The 10,235-nt window shown below is 41.3% G+C and overlaps 1 protein-coding gene across 1 annotated transcript in view; it reads left to right on the top strand.

Annotated features, from left to right (window-relative positions):
• Window positions 1-1,309: 1,309 nt before the first annotated feature.
• CYFIP1 (cytoplasmic FMR1 interacting protein 1) overlaps window positions 1,310-10,235 on the top strand; it is a 120,897-nt gene continuing 111,971 nt past the window's right edge. The window contains exon 1 of the mRNA XM_059371743.1: window positions 1,310-1,435. The gene's annotated coding sequence lies outside the window, so the exon portion shown is untranslated. The remainder of the gene's footprint in view (window positions 1,436-10,235) is intronic.

Raw genomic sequence — 10,235 nt, 5'->3', positions numbered from 1 at the left:
TTCTTCTCTTGGATTTTTAGCTGTGCCTCTTATTTTTTTTTTTTAATTAGTTGTTTTAGGAATTACAATATTTTTAAAATATCACAATACACCTTGAATTTGTATTCTATCACTTCACCTGCAGTGTAAAACAAAATAAAACAAAACAAAACCCTTTGGGACCTAACGTTGAGGCTCAGCCCTGGGCAGAGAGAAACAGTAATCTGACTGAAAATGTGTGGGCTGGGAACCAGAATGTCACTCAAAACGCATGCTTTGTCAGGGACCTCCAGGAACTTCTTTAAAAAAAATGTTCTCTGAAAATTTAGACAACCGGTAGATTCTGGTCTAGTTAGGATCGATTTGCTGTGGCTTTCTGCATTATCCAGAGGACAGTCGGAAGTAAGCAAACCTCTTGTGGTTTTCATAGTCTAGTGGCCGGATTAGAATACTTGATGCCCATCATTATTGTTCTTCATTAGAACCAGAATGCCAGTGGGTGGGTGAAGGGGAAGTGGATAGGTGGTGGTCGGTGCGGAGTTTAGGGTCATTTTTCTCGTAACCATGCTTGGGACAAGCTTACTCCATTCACTGTTTTCATATAATTTGTTACTGAATCGATCGGTCTCAGGCTTGTTCTGGGGGACTTGTCAAATCAAGTTTTCTTCTGTCAGCCATTCCCACAGGTCTGCACGCGGGTTTACCCCTGGCTCAGAGAGAGATGGCGTTGTACAGATGGGATCACTGCAGGGGCCCGTCGAAGTCATATTCTCCTAGTTGGCTGAGCTCTGGCGGTATGTACCTGTCGCACCCAGTACCTCACCGCCTGCCACACTACGGCCTGCGAAGCGCAGGTGTGCGCTCCTCCTACCTGGCAGTGGCGCCCGGTGGGAGCGCGCTGGGTGCTCGCCCACCGCCCCCGGCTCCCGCCAAGCCTCTTCAGCAGCCCATCCACCCACTGCCCTGATCCGGTAGAGACCCGGTGCAGGGTGCAGATCTCCGCCCCTTTTCCTCCACGAGTCCAACGGCTGCCCTGGTGGGGGGAGTCCCACGGCAGTGCTGCCCAGCAGTCCTACGCAGAGCTGAGGTCGTCTAAGCCGGCAGGTGGCTCTCCGAGATCTCCCCAGAGAGCATCTTAGGCAGCCAGAGGAGAGCACGGCCAGGGCCTCTCCGTCGCCTCCTTCCAGCGGAGAGGCATAAGGCGTGCACTGCCGGCCAGGATCTGCGGGGCTGTGAGAACTCACCCGGCAAAGGAGGGCGCAGCCAGGCCGCGGCCGGAGCGCGGAGGGAGGAGCGCCAGGAGGAAGAGGCCGAGCCGGGAGAGCCCCCGCCCCGGGAGGAAGGGGAGGAGGCCGGGTGTTTCCTGGCGCATTCCCGGCCCGCCCGAGTGACTCACTCAGCCAGGAAACTCCCAGAGCCTGACTGGGACCCCGGAGCCACCGCCGCCCCGACCCAGGTGAGGAAGGCTGCTGACCCTGCCCAGTCCTGCAACTTCTGTGGGGTACGGGCGGACCCTGGAACCCAATCGGGCATTACGGCAAAGGGGCCGCACCCCGGCCCCGCGGGCGGCCAGGACTTGGTTCTCCGCGGCGCGGCCTCCCCGCCGGCGCGGCCTCCCGGGAATCGCCCCGGCGGCCCCGGCACGCCAGTTTCCGAGCCTCCGAACCCCCAGTTGCAGCTCATCCCGGTCTGTGCGCCCGTGGACACCCTCACATTCCCTGCCCCAAAGCCTTTCGACCCTTGACCCCTGACCCCGCGCCCCCGGCCCCTGCGCCGGGCTTCCCGCGTCTGTAGCCCCTGGCACGTGGCAGAGCTCCAGTGGGGAGGGTATGCATATTGGTGTTTTGTAGTTATTGTTGGAAAGTAAGGCGCAGACAGCTGGGGCTGATACCGTACGACTAGACCCGAGCCAGTTTTTGCTTCTTTGTGCCCCTCTCTGAGGGAAGGAGGGAGACTGGCCAAGCGAAACCATTTTACAGATTCTTGGAGATGAGTTTTGGGCTTTGTTAAGGCGCCAGGATTGTTAACGTGGGCAGCGCTGTTCACACAGCCATACTGAATTGTGTATTTTAAGCCTGAAATGCGTGCGTTTAGTTTGCAGCATGTTGCGGGTGTGAGAAAAATGGTGAGAGTAATTTGGAAATGGGGTTTAAGGAATGTTTTTTAAGCTGGGAGTGGCGTCCAGACCATGTCCACTCGTGTTATGTCTGAACAGTACAGATAGCAATTGCTTATTAAACCCAGGGTTGGATGATCTGCGCTGCTGTGGGTAACTGAGACTTTGGAGTGTTTCTTTTCTAGTAGTAGAGGGTACTGTGTGCTGCATTGGACAGTTTTTGCTGCTTCTTGAGCCCAGGGGAATTTCTTGGCCTTTTTCTAATACTATTCCTTAAATGATTCGTGATTGAAGCAGCAGTAGTACCTGGTGCCATATATCAGATTGCTGTGCTTGACACTCCATCCCTAACTCAGAGTAGCTTAGTGATTGTGCCAGAAAATCTCCAGGTTCAGCAGCCAGAGGCTGCATTTTCTGATTGCTGTGCGCTGTGGTGCCTTTACCACTGAGAGCCTTTGCTGTTCCTTATCCCTGAATGTCATAGTGGTTTTCCATGTGAAGTGTCAATGTGCAGGCACAGAGCTGAAAAGAAGTCACTATTATTTAAACTTGGACCACAGCAAGTATGCATTTGTAGGAATTCAGTAGGAATTTGGTGCTAATATTTTGATTCCCTGCTGCCTTCTTCCCCTGCAGCATCATCTCCATGACAGAGGCAAACAGAATTGTGGTGGAAAACATTTCCTGTGTTAACATGTATGTTCCTATGCTGATAGACCGCTTAAAGAAAAATTTTCTGTTGTTTTTTTGTATGTGTGTTTATTTGGATTTTTTTTTTTTAAGATTTTATTTATTTATTTGTCATAGAGAGAGAAGCGAGAGCAAGCACAGGCAGACAGAGTGGCAGGCAGAGGCAGAGGGAGAAGCAGGCTCCCTGCCAAGCAAGGAGCCCGATGTGGGACTCGATCCCAGGACGCCGGGATCATGACCTGAGCCGAAGGCAGCCGCTTAACCAGCTGAGCCACCCAGGCATCCCTGGATTTATTTTTAAATTTCAATGTAGTAAAGTTTGTTTTTCGGTGTATGATCACGAGCTTTGACAAATACACGGTCATAGGACTCCCATCGCAATCAAGACACAGAACAGAAAAAAAAAAAAAAGATACAGAACAGTTCTGTCACCCCCCAAATTCCTTCAGCTGTCTCTTTGTAAGCAGCCTCTCTCCACTTTCACAACTCTTGGCAACACCTGAGTTGTTTTCCACTCCTACATTTTGCTTTTTCCAGAATATGTGGCCTTTGAGTGTGGCTTAGTTTGTTTACTGGAAAGCATTTGAGATTAATCTATTTTCTAGTTTGTCCCTGAGGGTAAAGACATAAAGTTTTGATAAGTATACATTTAGGATACAACCTGAGAGATTGAAATAATATATTTCTTTAAAGATTTATCTATTTCTTAGAAAGAGAGAGAGAGAGAGAGCAGGCCTTCCTATGTGAATGGGGGTAAGAGAAGAGGGAGGAAATCTCAAGCCTACTCTCACCAACCCAGAGCCCTTGGTTGCCTGGATCCCACCACCGGAGATCACCGCCAGAGGAGAAACCAAGAGGTTGTCTATCCACTGGCTGAGCCATCCAGGTGCCCCTCAAATAGTATTTTTAGGTCATGAGAAAAATTATAAAATGCCCACTTATTAAAAAATAGAAAAGCACAGAACCATGTATGTTAAAAGTGAAATTCCTTCAGTATTTCTGTGGTACTGTATAGCCTTTTCTGTGCATACATGTAGTTTTTAGTTTTTTTAGTCCTTTAGTAACATAATGAGATTATATTGCATATATCCTCATACCTTTCCACCTAATGATTTTGGCTCATTTTAAGATCTTGGAGATCCTTTCGTGTTGGCATATGCAGTATGTATACACAGATTTTTCTTCACTCTTTTTTTTTTTTTTTAAGATTTTATTTGAAAGAGAGTGAGCAAGAGAGCTCACATGTGCATTAGCAGGTGGAGGGGCAGAGGGAGAGGGAGAAGCAGACTCCCTACTGAGCAGGGATCCTAGGACCCAAGATCATGATCTGAGCCGAAGGCAGATGCTTAATCCACTGAGCCACCCAGGTGCCCCTTCTTCATTCTTTTTAATGGTTGTATAGTGTTGCATGGTGTGGGTATATTTATTTAATCAGCCTCTTGTTATTTGACATTGTTCTTTCATATTTGTCACCACCATAGTCCGTGCTTTTGTTTATAACTTTGTGCACATACTCAAGCCTACTATTCTGGTAGTGAGTTTGGGTTAAAATAATGCTAACATTTCTTGAGCACCTATGCTCCAGCATTGTTCTAAGCCAGGGCTGTTTTTCCTGTAAAGGTCCAGATGGAGAATATTTATGCCTTTTGGGGCCATATGGTCTTTATTACAACTATCTCATTCTACTGTTGTAACATCAAAGCAGCATAGACAATATGTGATGAGAGCGTGGCTGTGTTTTAATAAAACTTTAGTTACAGAAACAGGCATTGTTGCTAATTCTTGTTCTAAGGTACTTTACATACTAATTATTCTCACAACCATCAAAGGTAGGTGCAGTTATTGGATGAGGAAATTGACAAAGAGAAATGGAGTATATGTCCAAGATTATATGCCTGATAAGTAGCAGAGCCAGACTTTGAATCCAGTCACCTGACTCACATACTTCAGTTTAAAAATTAGAAAGAATCTGCCCAATATACCTTGCTCCAGATGTTATAATCTACGATCTGACCCTCACACACTTACTGAATCACCTGTGATTCTTTTAAAGCACTGTGCTTGCTCAGGTACCACTCCAGAAGCGTTTGCCTCCCCACTCCGCTGTTGTTCTCTCACTCTGTGACTGTGTTCTGGCTTTTGGTTTGCGTTGCACTAGCACTGCCTTATAGAGAGATCAGGCCAATGCCTAGAAGACAGAGACTTGAGCCGGTGAGATCAGGTTGGGTCCTGGCAAGTCTTCTGCTTTGATTGTTGATTCTGTCTGCTCCAGTGTGATTATCTGAGGTCAAATGGGCACATTGCTTGGCCTACCTTGACACATTTTCCTTCTTTGGTAACATGGGAAAAGTACCTCTTAGATGCTCATGAAGATCAAATGAGACAATATAGGAAAATACTATAGAAGGAACGGTTATTATTAGTGCTATGTTTTCTGAAGTTTTTATACTAGAAAAATGTATTTTATAAAGGTGAACTTTTAAGTAACCCGTTGAAGCTATTTTTATTGTTTTTGCTACTAAAATTTAACCATCTCTTAGCAGTCATGGGATAGTATGGATTAATAACACCTACATAATTTAAGAATTTTATTTTAGCCACTTCAATAAGGATAGAGAAAGAAAAGGCATGCAAATTGGCAGGGGAAATGAAACTCTTATTTGCAGACAACGCGATAATCTACATAAAAATCCAAGGCATTTATGAAAAGGCTATTAGAACTAGTAAGTGAGATTATAGTAAGATCACAAAATACAAAGTCAACACATGTCAGTCAGTCACTCTACATACTAGCAATGTATGATTAGAAGGTGAAACTTTAAAATACCATTTTCAGTAGCTTCAAAAAAATTAAATACTTAGATATAAATCTAAAACCACAGGATCTATGTCCTGAAAACAACAGAACACTGATGAATGAAAACAAAGGTGATATAAATAAATAGAGAAGTCAGGGTTTGGAACACTCATCATAGTAAAGATGGCAGTTCTCTCCAAATTGATCTCTATATTTAACATAATTCTAATCAAATATCTCAGCAAACAGATATTTTAAAGCTCCTTTTTGAGGTATAACATACATAATTCACCTACTTGAGTCATGCAGTGATTTACAGTAGATTTATAGGGTTGTACAACCATCACCATAACCAGTTTTAGAACATACTTTTTAGCCCAGTAAGATTCCACATGACCCAAAAGGGAAATCCCCATTTCTAACCCTACTCTAGCTAATCACTAATTTATTTTCTGTCTTCTGCCTTTTCTGACCATTTAACATAAAGGAAAGTATACAATTTGTATTCTTTGTGTGTGGCTTCTTTCACTGAAAATACCATTTTTGGAGTTCATTTCTGTTGTAGCATGTAATTCATTCCTTTTTGGTACATTGTATTCCATTGTATGGATATATCACCCTTTCCTTTATCCATTTGCCAGATGATGAACTATTGGTTGTTTTCACTTTTTTACCTGTTACAAATAATGCTGCTGTAAAGACCCATGTGCAAGTCTTTATATGGATATATGTTTTATTTTCTTTTAGGTAGAAACCTAGTAGTGTTATTGCAGGGTCATAAGAAAATTTGTTTAATTAAAAGAATTTTTTTAAAGATTTACTTATTTACTTGAGAGAAAGAGAGAACACACAAGGGGGGGGAAGGGCAGAGGGAGAGAGAGAGTCTCAAGCAGACCCTTTGCTGAGCCAGATGCTGGTCTTAATCTTGTGACCCATGAGATCAGGACCTGAGCTGAAATCAAGAGTTGAACACTCAACTGACTGAGCCATCCAGGTACCCCTACGTTTAATTTTTTTTAAAAGAAACCTCAACAGGATGTTTTTATAAATAAAAGACAAGCTGAGGCGCCTGGGTGGCTCAGTGGGTTAAAGCCTCTGCCTTCGGCTCAGGTCATGGTCCCAGGGTCCTGGGATCAAGCCCCACATCAGGTTCTCTGCTTGGTGAGGAACCTGCCTCCTCCTCTCTTTCTCTGCCTGCCTTTCTGCCTGCTTGTGATCTCTGTCAAGTAAATTAAAAAAAAAAAAAAAAAAAAAAGCTGGTTTTACACTTTATATTCTGAAGGGGGAAATAAGCTAGAATAGCTTTAAAAATGTTTAAAAACAAAAATAAATTAGAGGAATCACTCTACCTGATTTTATTTTACTAAGAAAAATGTTAACATTTACCCTATTGACCATTTCAAGTGTACAGTTTAGAATTAAGTACATTTACATTGTTGTGCAACTATCACCACTATTCATCTCCAGCACTTTTTCATCATCCCACACCGAAATTCTGGCCCATTAAAAAAAAAAATCTCCATTCATGTATTTCTCTAGTCCCTGGCAACTACCATTCTACTTTCTATGAACTTGACTATTACAGCCATATATAAAAATGCAGTTGTACATTATTTGTCCTTTTGTTTCTGGCTTATTTTATTTGGTATGTCATTTGGTATGACCATTTGGTATGGTCATCCATTTGTATCATGTATCGCAATTTAATCCCTTTTTAAGGTCAAATAATATTCCATTGTACGTATATACTGTATTTTCTTTGTCCATTCATCTGTTGATGGACATTTGGGTTGTTCCCACCTTTTGCTACTGTAGAGTGCTACTACGAACATGGGTGTACAATTAACCTCTTTTAGATGCTGTTTTCAGTTCTTTTGGTTAGATACCCAGAAGTGGAATTGCTGGATCATATGGTAATGCTGTGTTTAGTTTTTGTTTTAGGAATTGACATACTGTTTTCCACAGCAGCTGCACCAACATTCCCAACAATGTACAGGGGTTCCAATTTCTTCACATCCTTACCAACACTTTTTTCTGGTTTGTTGGTTTTTTTGGTTTTGATAACACCATCCTGATGGGTGTGAAATGGTATCTCATTCTGGTTTTGATTTGCATTTTTCTAATGATTAGTAATGTTGAGCATCTTTTCCTGTACATATGTGCCATTTATATATCTTTGAAGAAAGATACTCTGTTTCAAGTCCTTGGTACATGTTGTTTGTCTTTTTGCTGTTGAGTTAGAGGAATTCTTTTTTTGGATACCAGTCTCTCATCAAATACATGATTTGCAGATATTTTCTCCCATTCTGCAAGTTGTCTTTTCACTCATTGACATCATCCTTGGGTGGGTGTGCTCGTTTTTAATTTTCACGTCTAGTTTATCTATTTTTTTCTTTGTTGCTGATGTTTTGGTGACGTATTTAAGAAATTGTTCCCAAATCCAATGTCATGAAGCTTTTCCTATATATTTCCTTACAAGAGTTTTATAGTTTTACCTCTTATGTTTAGCTTGTTATTTATTTGAGTTAACTTTTATAGATAGTGTAAGCTAATGGCCCAGTTTAATACTTTGCATGCAAATATTCAGTTTTCCCAGCACTATTTTTTTTTTTAAGATTTTGTTTATTTATTTGACAGACAGAGATCACAAGTAGGCAGAGAAGCAGGCAGTTAGAGAGGGGGAAGCAGGCTCCCTGCTGAGCAGAGATCCCAATGTGGGGCTTGATCCCAGGACCCCGAGATCATGACCCAAGCTGAAAAGCAGAGGCTTTAACCCACTGAGTCACCCAGGCGCCCCTCCCAGCACTATTTGTTAAAAAGACTGTACTTTTCCCATGCAATGGTCTTGACACCCTTGTTGAAAATCAGTGACTTATAAACAAGGGTTTATTTCTGGGCTCTCTGTTCTGTGTCATCAGTCAGTGTGTCAGTCTTTATGCCAGTACCACATTTTTTTGTTTACTGTTGCTTTATAGTAAGTTTTGAATTCAGTTAAGTGTCATACCTTCAACTTTGTTGTTCTTTTTCAAGATTCTTTTGGCTATTCTGGGTACCTTGCAATTCCATATTAATTTGGGGTGTGATTTTCTATTTTTGCAAAAAAATACTGTTGGAATTTTGAAAGACATCACATCAAATCTGTAGACAGCTTTGGGGTTTATGTTGTCATCTTAGCAATATTAGGCCTTCCAGTCCAGGGATGTGAAATAGATTTATTTGTGTCTTTAATTACTTTCAGCAGTGTTTTGTATTTTTAGTGTACAAATCTTTCACCTCTTGGTTAAATCTATTCTTAAATATATTTTTCTTGCTTGTTTTAAATTTTATTTTAATTCTGGTATAGTTGGCATTCAGTGTAGTTAGCATACAGTGTTATATTAGTTTTAGGTGTCTAATATAGTGATTCAGCAATTCTGTACATTATTCACTGCTCATCAAGTTAAGTGTACTCTTAATCTCCATCTATTTCGCCCATCCCTCCACCCACCTCTCCTCTGGCAACCAGCAGTTTGTTTGTAGTTAAGAGTCTGTTTTTTGGTTTGTCTTGTTTTTTCTTTTTTCGTTTATTTTGTTTCTTAAATTCTATACATGGGTGAAATCATATAGTATTTGTCTTTCTCTAACTGACATATTTCAGTTAACATTATAAATCCATCCATGTTGTTGTAAATGGCAAGATTTCATTCTTTTCTTCAATGGCTGAATAATATTGTATCATATATATATTTATACACACACACACACATATATATAGCTATAGATATATATATCATCTTTTTTATCTATTTATCTATTGACAAACGCTTGAGTTGCTTCCACAATTTAGCTATTGAAAATAATGCTGCAATAAACATAGGGGTGCATCCATCTTTTCAAAGTAGTGTTTTGCTCTTCATTGTAGTGAAGTATAGCCAGTGAAGTATACCAGTGAAGAATACCCAGTAGTGGCATTACTGGATCATAGGGTAATTCTGTTTTTAACTTTTTGAGGAGTGTGTTTATTGTTTTCCAGATTGGCTGCACCAGTTTGATGCCCAGCAACAGTGCACAAGGGTTCTTTTTTCTCCACATTCTTACCAACATTTGTTTCTTGTGTTTTTCATTTTAGCCATTCTAACAGGTGTGAGGTGATATCTCATTGTGGTTTTGATTTGCGTTTGGTTTTCCTAGATGTTGAGTGATGTGTCTCTTGGCCATCTGTATGTCTTCTTTAGAGAAATGTCTGTTCATGTCTTCCGCTTAACTCTTCATTGGATTATTTGTCTTTTGGGTGTTGAGTTTTATTGGTTCTTTACGTATTTGGAATACTAACCCTTTGATATGTCATTTGCAAATAACTTCTCCCAATCCATAGGTTGCCTTTTAGTTTATTTGATTCTTTCCTTTGCTATGCAGAAGCTATTCTGATGTAGTCCCATAGTTTATTTTTGCTTTTATTTAGACCCATCTAGAAAAATACTGCTGTGTCCAATGTCAAAGAAATTACTGCCTGTGTTCTTATCTAGGATTTTGATGGTTTCATGTCTCACATTTCGGTCTTTAATCCATTTTGAGTTTGTTTTTATGTATGGTACAAGAAAGTGGTCCAGTTTCATTCTTTTACTTGTAGCTGACCAGTTTTCCCCAAACTTTGTTGAAGAGACTGTATTTTTT

Source organism: Mustela nigripes, chromosome 13 (assembly GCF_022355385.1).
Source record: "Mustela nigripes isolate SB6536 chromosome 13, MUSNIG.SB6536, whole genome shotgun sequence".
NCBI lineage: Eukaryota > Metazoa > Chordata > Mammalia > Carnivora > Mustelidae > Mustela > Mustela nigripes.
The sequence above is the reverse complement of the archived record's forward strand: the minus strand, read 5'-3'. Positions and strand labels throughout refer to the sequence as shown.